Source organism: Corvus cornix, chromosome 7 (assembly GCF_000738735.6).
Source record: "Corvus cornix cornix isolate S_Up_H32 chromosome 7, ASM73873v5, whole genome shotgun sequence".
Lineage (NCBI taxonomy): Eukaryota > Metazoa > Chordata > Aves > Passeriformes > Corvidae > Corvus > Corvus cornix.
In genome coordinates, this window is record NC_046337.1 from 23,365,410 (window position 1) to 23,378,141 (window position 12,732).

At 34.6% G+C, this 12,732-nt stretch overlaps 1 protein-coding gene and 1 long non-coding RNA gene across 9 annotated transcripts in view; both read right to left on the minus strand.

Moving 5' to 3' along the window:
* The window catches only part of TTN (titin), a 244,913-nt gene that overhangs the window by 138,578 nt on the left and 93,603 nt on the right, over nucleotides 1-12,732 (minus strand). The gene's annotated exons all lie outside the window — the stretch shown is intronic.
* On the minus strand, nucleotides 5,922-6,626 carry LOC120410262. Its single transcript, XR_005602280.1, has 3 exons — nucleotides 6,551-6,626; nucleotides 6,217-6,300; nucleotides 5,922-5,934 (listed from the first exon to the last, which is right to left on the minus strand). It is a non-coding gene; the product is annotated as an uncharacterized LOC120410262 (long non-coding RNA).

The window sequence follows — 12,732 nt, forward strand, 5'->3', positions numbered from 1 at the left end:
AATGTTTTTAAAAAATCCCTTTACTCTTTTGAAATCAACAGACTTTAACTGCAGTGAGACAAAGGCTTCAACTGAAATGTATCTAAACTTTTGTTTGTACTCCAAACCCCAGAAATGTTCATATAAATTTTACAATGATAGGAGAATAATCCCACTGTCTCTGAGCATACTGACGAAAGTTTGGAGCACATGTGAATTAAACTTAGCTACTATGAGAGAGTCAATGGAAATTTCAGTCAACATTAATTTTCCTGTTCAGGATTAACCTGGCTTTTGCAGTGTACAGCCTCATATTTTCTCAGCTAAGTATAATATGCTCATGTTTATGACAAAATTTCTACTGCAAACAATGTTAGATCTAGTTTTGACATTCATTTATTAGTCAAAAGAAATTCCAAACTTCTTTGATGGAAAAAGATGCTATGGAATGATTTGGATCAGGACTGGAAAGGACACTCTTAGATGATTATGTAATTTTGGAAAATTGCATATACATGATCTGTATCTTTATATTATGATCAGAAAGGTTTTATTACCAAGATCTTGGTATGACCTAGTTCTCCTAAGTAGTCAATATTATGTTCATCCTGTACTAAAAATGTAGAAAATTTATACCCATACCATAAAAATTACTCCTAAAGAAAACACCTGAAACTAACAGTATTCAAATATGGATATTTAATAAAACTTTTGTATCTTCCTTTTTCATGAAAATATATTATTCCCTTCAGGATAGAAATAAACATCAACCATAGGGCTTTCTAAAGTTTCTGAAAATAATTCAGTGCGACTTGTGTTCCTAAATCACTTATTTTCAAGTACTCTAGCTATTTGCTAGATAAATATATTTTTTGTCTCTGATTGCAGACTTTACATAAGCATTTTCAAGTATTTCAAGCACAGTCTGATAGCAAAATTGGACCCCATATGAGGATGAAATTAAGCTCAGTTAAATTTTCTTAGTGGTTTATACAGAGTTCATGTGAAAGAGGAACGAACATGTATGACATGGAATATTTGAATTTATGGAGGTAGCAGTAAAGAGTAGACATACAGCCATCACATGTTCTCTGCACTATATAATAATCAGTAAATATCTTAAAAGAATGCACATTGTAAAGCACACTGCAGCATTTTACAACAAAACTTTGGTATTTTCGCAGAATGAAAAGATACTACTTTTTCTCACACAAACCCTAAAGTATACCTCTAGCTGGTACAGGAGCCTTCTCTTCATACTGAGGAACTTGTGACTCTTCCTCCTCATATTCAGCGACTTCCTCTCCATAATAAGCAGCTTCTTCTTCGTAATGGATGACTTGTTCCTCTTCGTACTGAGGAACTTCTTCCTCTTCATACTGAGGAACTTCTTCCTCTTCATACTGAGGAATTTCCTCCTCATAGTGACTAACTTCTTCATAATGGCGAACTTCCTCCTTGTAATGGATTACCTCCTTCTCATATCTGGTGGTATCTTCCTCCTCATATTTTGGAATCTCTTCTTCCTCTTCATACTGAGGAACTTCAACATATGCTTTTTCTTTTCGGACAACTGTCTTGCGTACTTCAGGCACTTAAAAAGATACCAATTAAAAGAACCTTAAAATTTAGCACATAGATCTTACTAATAATAAGGATCAAAAGGCATTTTTGGCTAAGAATTAACCAAAGGAAGAACATTCCATAGAAAACAAATCAGTACTCACTGTACATGGAACACACAAGACACAAAAAACATTTATACCATATTTCAATACTCTATCCAGTATACCTTTAGCTGGTGGTCTTGCCATTTTTTTAGGAGGATAAATTGGTACTCTTTCTTCAATGGTAGCCCGCTCTGGTACATCAGGCACTTAAAAGATACAGTACAATTATGTTTAAGAATTTTTAGATGTAAATTGTATAAAACCAAAAATAGAAAACCAAAACAGAAAAAGATATCTTACGAACACATATAAAAGACATGCATGCTTATTGTCACTGGACATGTAGCTAGGGAAGTCATTAGGCTGCTTTTCAACTAAGAAACAGCAAACTTTTCAAGATACCAATATAAACAGCTGATATGATTCCTGCTTCATCCACTGCTGCCAACAGTGAAGTTAAGCTTGCTGGTGGGCAGAATTCAAAATCCAAAGCCATCCAACTACAAAATCAATTAAAACTCATTGTTCTCTGTAGCAGCTCCTCTTCACAACAGTGGCACTTTGCACTACCTCAGGAAGAGATCAAGAGTCCTTATTCACTGACAACAAAAGATTTGTGTAGGAAGCTCCAGATGAAGGTGAGGGAACCTTCAAGAAAGACTTTGAGAGTGACTAGCAATAGGTAAGAGTTCTGGTCTAATTAAAAGCAAAAGAATTACTTGCTCGGGGACGAAGGTATTTTTCCTCTTCTGTGAATTACTTTATGAAGTGACTTGTTTGTTCTGACATGGCAAGGAGCCATTCCTTGTAAAAGCAGGAGCATTTCCAAAAGATTAAGATGTGTATATATTCAGTTTTTAAGATTTATTTAGTAAAGAATGCTTGCTATGTTTAAGCAGCATATTCTCTTTTACAGAAGTGTGTGGGTCTTGTCTTCTGAGGCAGGTGTCTTGGAAAATTTTTGACCAATATAACTGGAAAGTGCACAGAAAATTACCTTGGCATTTTAAGATCTGGCAGACTTGCCAAGTTAGAGAATAACTGTGGCATTTTCTTAATAGATTTGAGATTTTTTTCTCACCTTAAGAGATGGAATCCATTCTGTCAGTGACAGATTTGAGGATTTCTAGAGGCTTTATTCATGATAAGCTACAGTGAGCATAAATGAGTGGCTGACACAAGTCTTGATGCTTGGTGTTATTTTTGGGGCTCTTTAAGTATTTTCTGGCAGAGTCCTCCTTGATATTTAATTGTAAATGCCAGGGACATCTACATTTGAAATCTTAAACTAAAACTGGTTGGAACGGGTACTTTGGTGGATTTGGTAACAAAAACTGCATTGTGCATGAGTGCCCTTTTCAGAAAGCTCAGGTTCCTTTAGATTCCTTTTTTTCCGGCTAAAACACCTCTGTTTCATACCCCATTGGAGAACTGTTGCATTTTATGTCCTTCTGCTTTGACCCTTTTCCTTCCAGATGGCATATTACACCTGCCTTACAGAGGACCAAAGATTGTCTTCCATCTTACTCCTAGTACTCCTGATATGCTTGTCCCCCCATCTTTGGAGACTAAATAGATAGTTTAACTTCACACTGATTTTTTTGTATTAATCTTTCATGATATCAATATGATAATGCTGTTTATCAACGGTATCAGGTCTAAAAGTAGTAAGTATGAGGCATCTTGTGGGTCATTTTTCACAAATCGGTTGATAGTCTGCAAAGTGAAAGAGCAATGAATATTCTTTAAAGGCTATGGACAGTTGAGCAGGCAGGTCCATGATGTTGGATTGTGTTGAGCGTCTCAGCCATGTAGGTAACAGTAGAGTTAAAGATTTCTTTCTTTAACCTTCATATTTAGGTGAGGAGTTGCTTTTACAGAACAGGAAAGGACTGTCTTTCTTTTCAGGATAGGAAAGTGTGTTACTTTAAGTGAAAGCCAAGACTGTCTCCTGTTTCCCCTCAAAGGTCAGACAGGTGGCAAGATTTGAAAAGGAGGACCAAATGAAATTATTGGGCTTCCACTATGAGAACAGCAGTAAGCCAAGAGGAAAGCATTAAACATTTCATGAGAATGAAATACTGTCCTGTGTTATTCTACAAGCTTCACTATCATAATAAACTGGCAATAGCAAAGGACATGAAATTTTGTTTTGTTTTCGCTCTTTTTTTTTTTTTTTTACTGGCTGATAAGATGTAACTTTGGACACAGAATCTTTTTTGTCTTCATACCTGTGTATGAAATCTCCTTTTCTGTGTGGAGAGAAACGGATACTTCCTCTGACATAGCCCAGTGTTCTTCTTCTGTTGGTACTTCAAAGACAGAGTCTAACATTAATATGTTTTTTTCTGGTGTCATATAACGTACAATAAATATCTCATTTGGAGTTTCTTAGAAAAATGACTATTGTTTCGTGACACCACCCACCCCCAGAGTAATTGGGAAAAATGTCTCTAGTATTTCTCAAAAACTATGTAAAAGGTCCCCTGGGACTATAGTGGATCATAGTGATAGACTTGATAGTTTAAGGTTAATGATTGGACTCAATGATCTTAAGCATCTTGTCCAACTTAAATGATTCTATAATTCTAAATTTGAACCTCAGGAAATGTGCCAGACCAATAGGCCTGAAGCTCTGATAGCATTACATGAGCACAATCTATTAATAGATTAACCCATGGCCAGGACTACCTTCTGGTGGTGGAGGCACTTTTCTCTTTTGAACAGCAATGGATACTCTTTCTTCTCTGGCAGTTTTCCTCTGTGCTTCTGCCACTTTAAAGATAGTAATTGTAAGAATACTAGCTTCTAAAACAAATCACACACATTCTGAAGTTCATACGAAAGAATTATGGACAGACAATTAGGAGCAAATAGCACACTATTTAAAAGAAAATATAATGAACACAACAATCACATGAAACATACAAATAATATATACTAAAATAATATATGTAATATTAGGCTAATAGATATATCGACCAAAACAAATCAAAATCAAACAGAATATTCACATATTGTGAAGTAAGATGGAATGAATAAGAGGAAGGTAAGAAATAAACACTTTGTCTCTAGACTCTTCAGAAACACAAACCACATAACAGCAAGAACACCACACATACAGGGTACATAACAAAATCAAACACAAGAAAAGCACAGAAACAGAAGACATATTTGTAAGTTTGAAACATTTCACTGAATATTGACAATATTATAAAACATTGATAATTTTTTTTCTAAATGTGTTCAATTTTTTTTTTTTTTTTCACTGAGTAAATATCATCACTCAGCTTGGCAAAGCCTTTAAGCATCCAGAGTGATCAGTGGTATTAAATAGCTAAAAAATGCAAGGAATGAAGGTGTATGACTATTCTCTGTCACACTGCAGTATTTTGAAGGGGAGAAGACAAAGGTCCTTTTCACTTATAATCAAATCAGGAGAGACAGATTGGTTAACTAAGGCAGACTGTGAGTATGATGCACATGGATGTCTGATATTTAAAAGCCATCTCTACTTTCAAAAGAACTTGTATACCTTTAGCTGGTGGAGCTGCCACTTTCTGTGGAATTGGAACAGGTACTTTGTCTTCTGGCACAGGCTTCTTGGGCACTGCTGGCATTTTTTAAAAAGAAGTTTATTGTAAAAGATGTTAAATTAATCGCAGTATATAAACATAAGCAGATAACAAAACACAAATCAGAGACTTGACATTACTTCAAGTAAAAAAAAAAAAAAAGACAGCAAACACTGAACATTACAGTTTGTGTTAGATAACTAGACATAAATACAAACCACTATTCTGAAACAAGACTTCCCTTGTGTAACTCTGAAAAATTATGTACCTTTCTTTGGTGGAGCCACTTCTTTTTTAGCAACTGCAACTTTTTCTTCTGTGATAATTTTCCTGTGAACTTCAGTCACTTAAAAATAATGTGCAAGAATATTTAATTGCAATATTTGAAATGCAGATATGTGTGTCTTTTACTTATTCTGATTGTTTTAAAAAAAGTGCTAAGTGAACTTCAACAGCAACAAAAATAAGACACTGCTGAAGAGCGTATTTTATAGCCATAGCACGAAAATGAGTAAAGAGTCAAAAGATAGAGGAGATCCCTACAAAGGTTACAGATACTAACAAACAAAACTGTATTTAAGTAAAATGCCTAAACACAAATACTGCAAGACCAAACTAAAAAGTCTCCATGATAATAATCTGTTTACCTTTGGTTGTTGGAGGTTCTTCAAATTCTGCCTCAAAAGTGGGCACCAATGCTTCTGCAGGTTCTTAAAAAAGATTGTGTAACTTTAGAAAATTTGTTTGATTTATCAACAGGTATAAGATAGAAGATGAAATAACATATAAATAACATATAATAACATAAAATCTCATCAAACAGCACAGGTCACAGGTGTCATTGTACACAGACATAAATACATGTTTAATGTTGAAGAAATTTGATAGGGAGATATATATTGTATCAACAATACAATCCCCAACGTAGGCATATATGTTAAAGATGGAAGGCAGCAAAACCGCATTTTTTTGCAACAGGAACACTGATATACCTTTTGCTGGTGGAGCCACCATTTTTTTAGACACAGGAACAGGTACTTTCTCTTTAGGAACTGCTTTCTTTTGAACTTCAGGAACTTTAGGAAAATGAGTAAGATGAGAAGGAAGATGAGAAAGAATATTAAAGTGTAATATTTGCAATTGCCTAGTACACAATTTGTTTTACTGAGTTAAGACAGACAATAATTTTCAAAGTACAAAGTGGAATTTGATACAGCATTTATCATTGTCAGAAGACACCACCCATGTCAACATGTACAAGCAAGACAGCAAGACAAACATAATTCCTTTGAAGACACATCAACCAGTTGAGAAACTGATTTATACCTTTAGCTCCTGGAGCTTCCTTAAGAGCAGCTGGGACTTTTGGCTCAGGGGCAATTCTCCTGTGCTTCTCAGGCACTTTAAAAGATTACAATACATAGTTTTACATAGAGGAGTAGTATCACTATAGCATGAACACATACAAAAGAGCCAAAAATGGACATAAACATATAGTGGCAACATAATGCCAAGAATGATGAAACAACTTGGATGGTGTAGTGAAATGAAGGTATACCTTTTGTGGGTGGGGCTTCCTCTCTTTCTGGAACAGTTACTGTCTCCTCTGTGTAGTAAGACTCTTCTTCAGTAACTTTTAAAAAGAGTAAAATATAAAAACACCGAAGTTTAAGTATTTGACATATATTACTATCTTTATGGCCCTGGTAAGCAACATAATATTTGTAAAACAAGAATAAACAGTGTGCTTTATTAATAGACACATCTGGGGTGACAAAATCTATATTCAAGTCATCCTGCTTCCTCTGAGGCCAATAGAAACACTCCAAGCAACTTAAATGGAACAAGAGACTGAGCTCTCATCTTGTATTTGTGTAGAATTTGAAAATGCTCAGTCCATTACTCTGTCCACTAATGTTGAAATTTGTCCATTTTGAGATACCTTCTTTCCCAAATACCAAGAAAATTCCTTGACTAAAAATGTCCACGGAAAAATCTTTCTGTGGTGTCACTTGTCATAGAAACTGAATCAGTCAGTGTTACTGTCCTTCACCAGTATTATGTTACCACCAATAAACTTACAGGTGGAAACAATATAGTCATTTTACAATTAAATTATCTGAGGAATCTGAGTGCACCATGGTATTCTCAAGAACATTTACTTCATCCAAGCAACCTGGTGGAAGAGGAATTTCCAGCAGAGGATTTTTGTAAACAAAAAGAGGGCCTGATAGATCTCACTATCAAAGAGATAACCTATTATTTTCACTGTATTGAAACAGGATTAGCTACCGTACTTTTCAAAAGCAAGTAACAGAAGTTGTAGACATTAAAATTAAAAATTATAAGTTACAAAACATATTGATATAGTAGTAATTTTTTCCTTATGAATAATGCAGATATTAATCCAAACTGTCTATTTGGTATAGAGCAAAAATTACTTTTTTGCCTAGTATTTCTGAATTGTTGTCGTACCTTCAGAAATATCTTCTCTGTGAATGGAAATAGATACTTCCTCTGCTTCTTCTTCAGACCATTCTTCAACTGTTGGTTCTTTAAGGAAAATTATTTGTTTTAGTATTTTTCGTGGATGGATAGATGGAGAGAAGGAGGGATTGATGGATAAAGAAGATGAAGATCAATTCTTAGAAGTTCTGTATGATAATATATGCAAAGATATGCATAAAATACAGAAAGTGCTGTGCACATACATATGTATTATTTGCTCTAAATTATGTTGTTTGTCCATGTCCCATGCACCCCATTGTGTGTTTTTGTATCTAATACCATTCACTGGTCAACTGTCAGTTCAATAGAATGCCTCAGCTCCCCAAATTTCCCCATCACGACAACTCAGGTGGAGAAAACAAGAGTGAAAGAATTAGAGGTTGCTCCTTGATGCAACTGTGTGAAAGTGAGGAGAGGAACAAATGAGATAGGTCAAGAACTGAAAGGAAATCCTGGCATGTACTCATCTACAAAGGTGACTGTGTCAGGGAAAACATCAACTAGTTCCAGAGAAAAGGTTAATTTGCAGGAGACAAACAGAAATGAGCACTGCATGTATCCATATGGATGTGTATGTGCAAGTTCGTGTTTTAGATAGACATTCCAAATTTGCTTCTAAAAATTCATTTATGGTTTTTTAAAGGAAAGTGCAAATTGTCTTTACTACTTTATTAATGGGTATTTATTAATGGGATATAAAAACAGACAAAATGCTGATTTCAGTTATCTTGAAGCAGATATTATGCAGAATTATACTAACTTAAAACAACTGATCTCAATCGTTCCTGAACATGAGAAGGTGAACTGAAAGCTGGTGAGAAGCTGACACTGCAGAGGGAAGCAGTATTTCATCTTCAGGGCTACAGAGAGCTTTGTAGAGAAAATGACAAATGGATGGTCACAGCTCTAATTTTTGGAGTCTAAATTAAACAATACATCCATATTTGCTACAGCAATTTTATGAGCCCCTGATCTGAAGACCATTTTATTCAGTAGTAGTTTCCATTCCTGTTGATGCGGGGGGATCCTGACATTCAAGACTGAAATTGTAAGTGGCACTTAGGAGGCTTTTAACCTGCCTGCAGTTCAACACAAAACTCATACAAGATAACTATGAAAAAATTTTTGGTGTATTTTGATCTTGATATTAGAGCAACAGACTTGTAGACATAGCACAAGTTTCTCACTATTGTCTGTTTATAGTGTACCTTCAGGTAATGGGATTTCCTCTGGAATGGCAACGGATATTCTTTCTTCTGTAATAAGTACTCTTTCTTCAAAACTGGCTTTCTTCTGCACTTCAGGCACTTTGAAAGACAATGATATTAAATGTGTGCCTTTCCAATTCCATTGTGAAAGCATAGTTTCAAAATGCTAACTCTAGTTTTCCAAAGAGTTGCTTAAGGGTACTGAGCACATAACATATAATGGAGATTCAATATTTAGCAAGAATACTATATAAGTACTGCATAAGAGATACAACATACTTAATGATTCATTGTCTAAATCAGAACAGCAGAACTCACAGGGGAAGCACGAATCAATGACTAAGTACAGAACATATAAACAGAAGGTGAGAGATGGCATATTCTTGTATTCTACTGGAAAGCATACCTTTAGCTGGAGGAGCCTCAGGTTTTTTAGGAATAGCAGGAGATACTTTTTCTTTAGGGACAGGTGTCTTAGGAACTGCAGGCACTTAAAGAAAGTATTTGTTTTAGAACCTCTGAAGTAAAAACTGGCAAATGCATCATGTAAGAGAAATGTGTTGTTTAAAAAGATTACACATGGTCATGTTTCGCTTACCAAACATGACAATTGATCAAGTTGAGATAAATGCAATGTTCTAAAGGCTACAATAAACGATATTAAAGTGAGCTATATTGTACCTTTTGCAGAGGGAATTTCTACTTTAGGAACATATGGCATTTTTTCTTCTGGAGCCAGTTTCTTAGGTACTTCTGGCACTTCAAAGATATTAATTATAATTATCGTTAGCTAAAATTAACAAGTGTTTTAAGAATAAATCTATAGCACACCTATACACAAAACTGACACAAAAGATACATATTTAACATGGCTGAAGTACAAGTAAAACCTGATTAACTTAGCAATCAAACCCAAAATTTGACATAAACAAGATGTTTAAGATAAAAGAAAAGAAAATTATTTTTTTAAGTGTACCTTTAGGTGTTGGAGCTTCCTCTCTTTTTGGAACAGCAACTTTTTTCTCTGGTGGAGCTTTCTTAGGAACCTCTGGCACTTAAAAAAACATATAAGATAACTGAATTCTAAATTTCAAAGATTTATTAAGTATTATAGATTTCATTAATCCATTTATAAGAATATCTAGACACACCACATAACACATTCATACACTTAACATAGAAAGATATATGACAAGGGCAACACATGCTTGATAAAAGCCAAAATCAAACCAGTTGCTGGAAGACTATCAAACACTTTAAGACTGATTTCTTAACTGAAGAAAGAGCTGCTCGACTATATTACCAGGTCTTAAAAACTCTCACGGATGCACAGAGAATTATACATAAAATATTAATTCTAACACAAACATGCTTACATACAGACTAATAGAAAAATAAAACTCAACAAGTAGTGTACACTCCATCAGTAAGTGTATCTTTGGCATGCAGATGTTCTCCTTTGGGAAAAGGAACATGTACTTTTTCTTCAGGCAGTTTTTCTAGGCCCTTCAAAAACTCTAAAGGTATCAAAATTCATTTAAGTAATCTTTCTAAGGCGTTTGAATGTCTTAGATGAGAACAGACCTGTTCACGCATGGAACACAGAAAGATTACATTTATCACATGCTTATGTTGAGAACATAAGAGAAGTTAGGAAAAGAAGACAATAGCACAGAACTGGTTAAAGCCCACATTCAAAAGATGCTGTACCTTTTGCTGGGGGAGCCACCTCCTTTTTAGCAACAGCAACTTTCTTTTCTGGAACAGTTTTCTTAGGGACTTCAGGCACTTTGGAAAACATTGTTAAAGTAAGACATCTTTAGTTTTTGGAACACTGACCCAGGTTTGAGTAATCCAAGGTTGTTTTATACAACAAACACAGGGCCTGGACAAGGAGCTGAGCACTGTAACCAACACAATACAACATACAGCCTTTTGGACAAATGTGGACTATACAGGAAAGACACTGATACAGTATAAAACTCCTATGTTAAAATCACTGCACTAGCACCTATCATGGGACTCTCTTGAAGTAAAAACACCCTACACTTGCCAGCAAAAGCCACACAAATAGAAACAATAAGCAAAAGATTGTTAAGAAAGAGAAGAAGCTGAGACAAATTGAAGCTGTAAGCTAAGTTACAGCACAATTGAAAAACTGAAACTGTGCGATGGAGACAATTCAAAAGCAAATAATGCATACAGAGATAGTGCAAAAACAAAGGCACATAGAGAGTAAATTCCTAAATGTATTCATGAAAACATGAAAAATAATACAAAAAAAGAATATTTGTTTGGGTTTTGTTTCTTTCTTTTTTTTACTAGAACAGTAGAAATACCTTTAGCTGATGGAGCTTCTGTTTTAGGGACGGGAACAGGCTTTCTTTCTTCTGGAACGCGCCTCTTTGGTATCTCAGGCACTTTAAAAGATAGGTGGTGATCATTTAGGACACAGCTATAATAATTGGTAAACCAGAGTAGGCTACTCTTAACATGGTGTATAAGCAAACACTATAAGCCAAAAACTATTCTATTTTATCAAACAGATACAACAAACCCATCTCATGAAAAGCTATTACAAGAATTATTTAAAGCAGTGATGAAGAAGAATAAGATAGAATTGCAGTAGGGCTTGAAGCTTTGAGAGCAGAGCCATAGAGAAATTGAAATCTCAGTTCTGATATGCTATCCTTTGGTAAACAATGTTACAGACAGATAATGTGAAAGTTCAGAAAAACGGAGCAGATGTTGATGCAAAGTCTTTATTCACCTTCAACATGAGAGATCTCCAGTTCTGTAGAAACGACTTCTTCCTCTTCCTCAACTTCCTTATGTGCTACAATAGGAATTTTAAAGATATTAAATGTTGAGATAGGAAATATCAATGTCCATAGTAAATCCGAAAAAATTTAAGAAGATACTATGTGTGTGTCCAGTACACAATCATCCCTGAAACCCACATGTAAATATGTAAAAAAATTTAAACCAGGAAATGGACAGCATGTGCAAATCTCACAATGAATTTTGATTCAAATTAAAACAAACAAACAAATATTGATTAGACTTCTGTCCTTAATCAAACTACCTTCAACTGGGTAAACAGCTTCAAAGAATCTTTCTTCAACTGTTTTCTCATGTTCTGTTGGCTCTTCAAAGAGAAGTATTTAAACAATATTAAGATAAAATAGTTGAAAAAGTTTCCATTTATTAAACTAAATAAAAGTAAAGCTACATAACACAATGGACAAAAAAAAGCAAGGCATACTGAAAGACAAGTATATGATGTGTCTAAATATGTAATTTGCCATACATAAAAATAGATCAAAAGAAAGTCTAGTAGGACTGATTGTTTTGATTTGGGTGCACATACTTTTGGTTTTGTACATACCTGTAACATCATATGAATACTCTTCTTCTCTGTGGACAGAAACTGACATCTTTTCTTCTGAAACAGTCCATGTTTCTACTGTTGGTACTTTAAAGATAGGATTTTGTTTTAGTATTTAATATTCTAGATCCACATTACTGGTAGTCAGCATGTGAGTTTTTATCAAATCTTTATCTGTACTGAACATTAAAGTCTTAGACATATTTAGACAGTCAGTATTCACATTCTAAAATACTGAACACAGAACGAGCACGCAAGTAGAATATTCAGAATTTGTTAAAGACTATAGACACAGACACCTTTAACCCAAATATTTGAAACAAAATGCATGCATGGGCTTTTGGAAATAGTACATCAAAAGAATTCTAGAGGTGTTTCTTCAAAGATATTTTTGGGCACAGGGG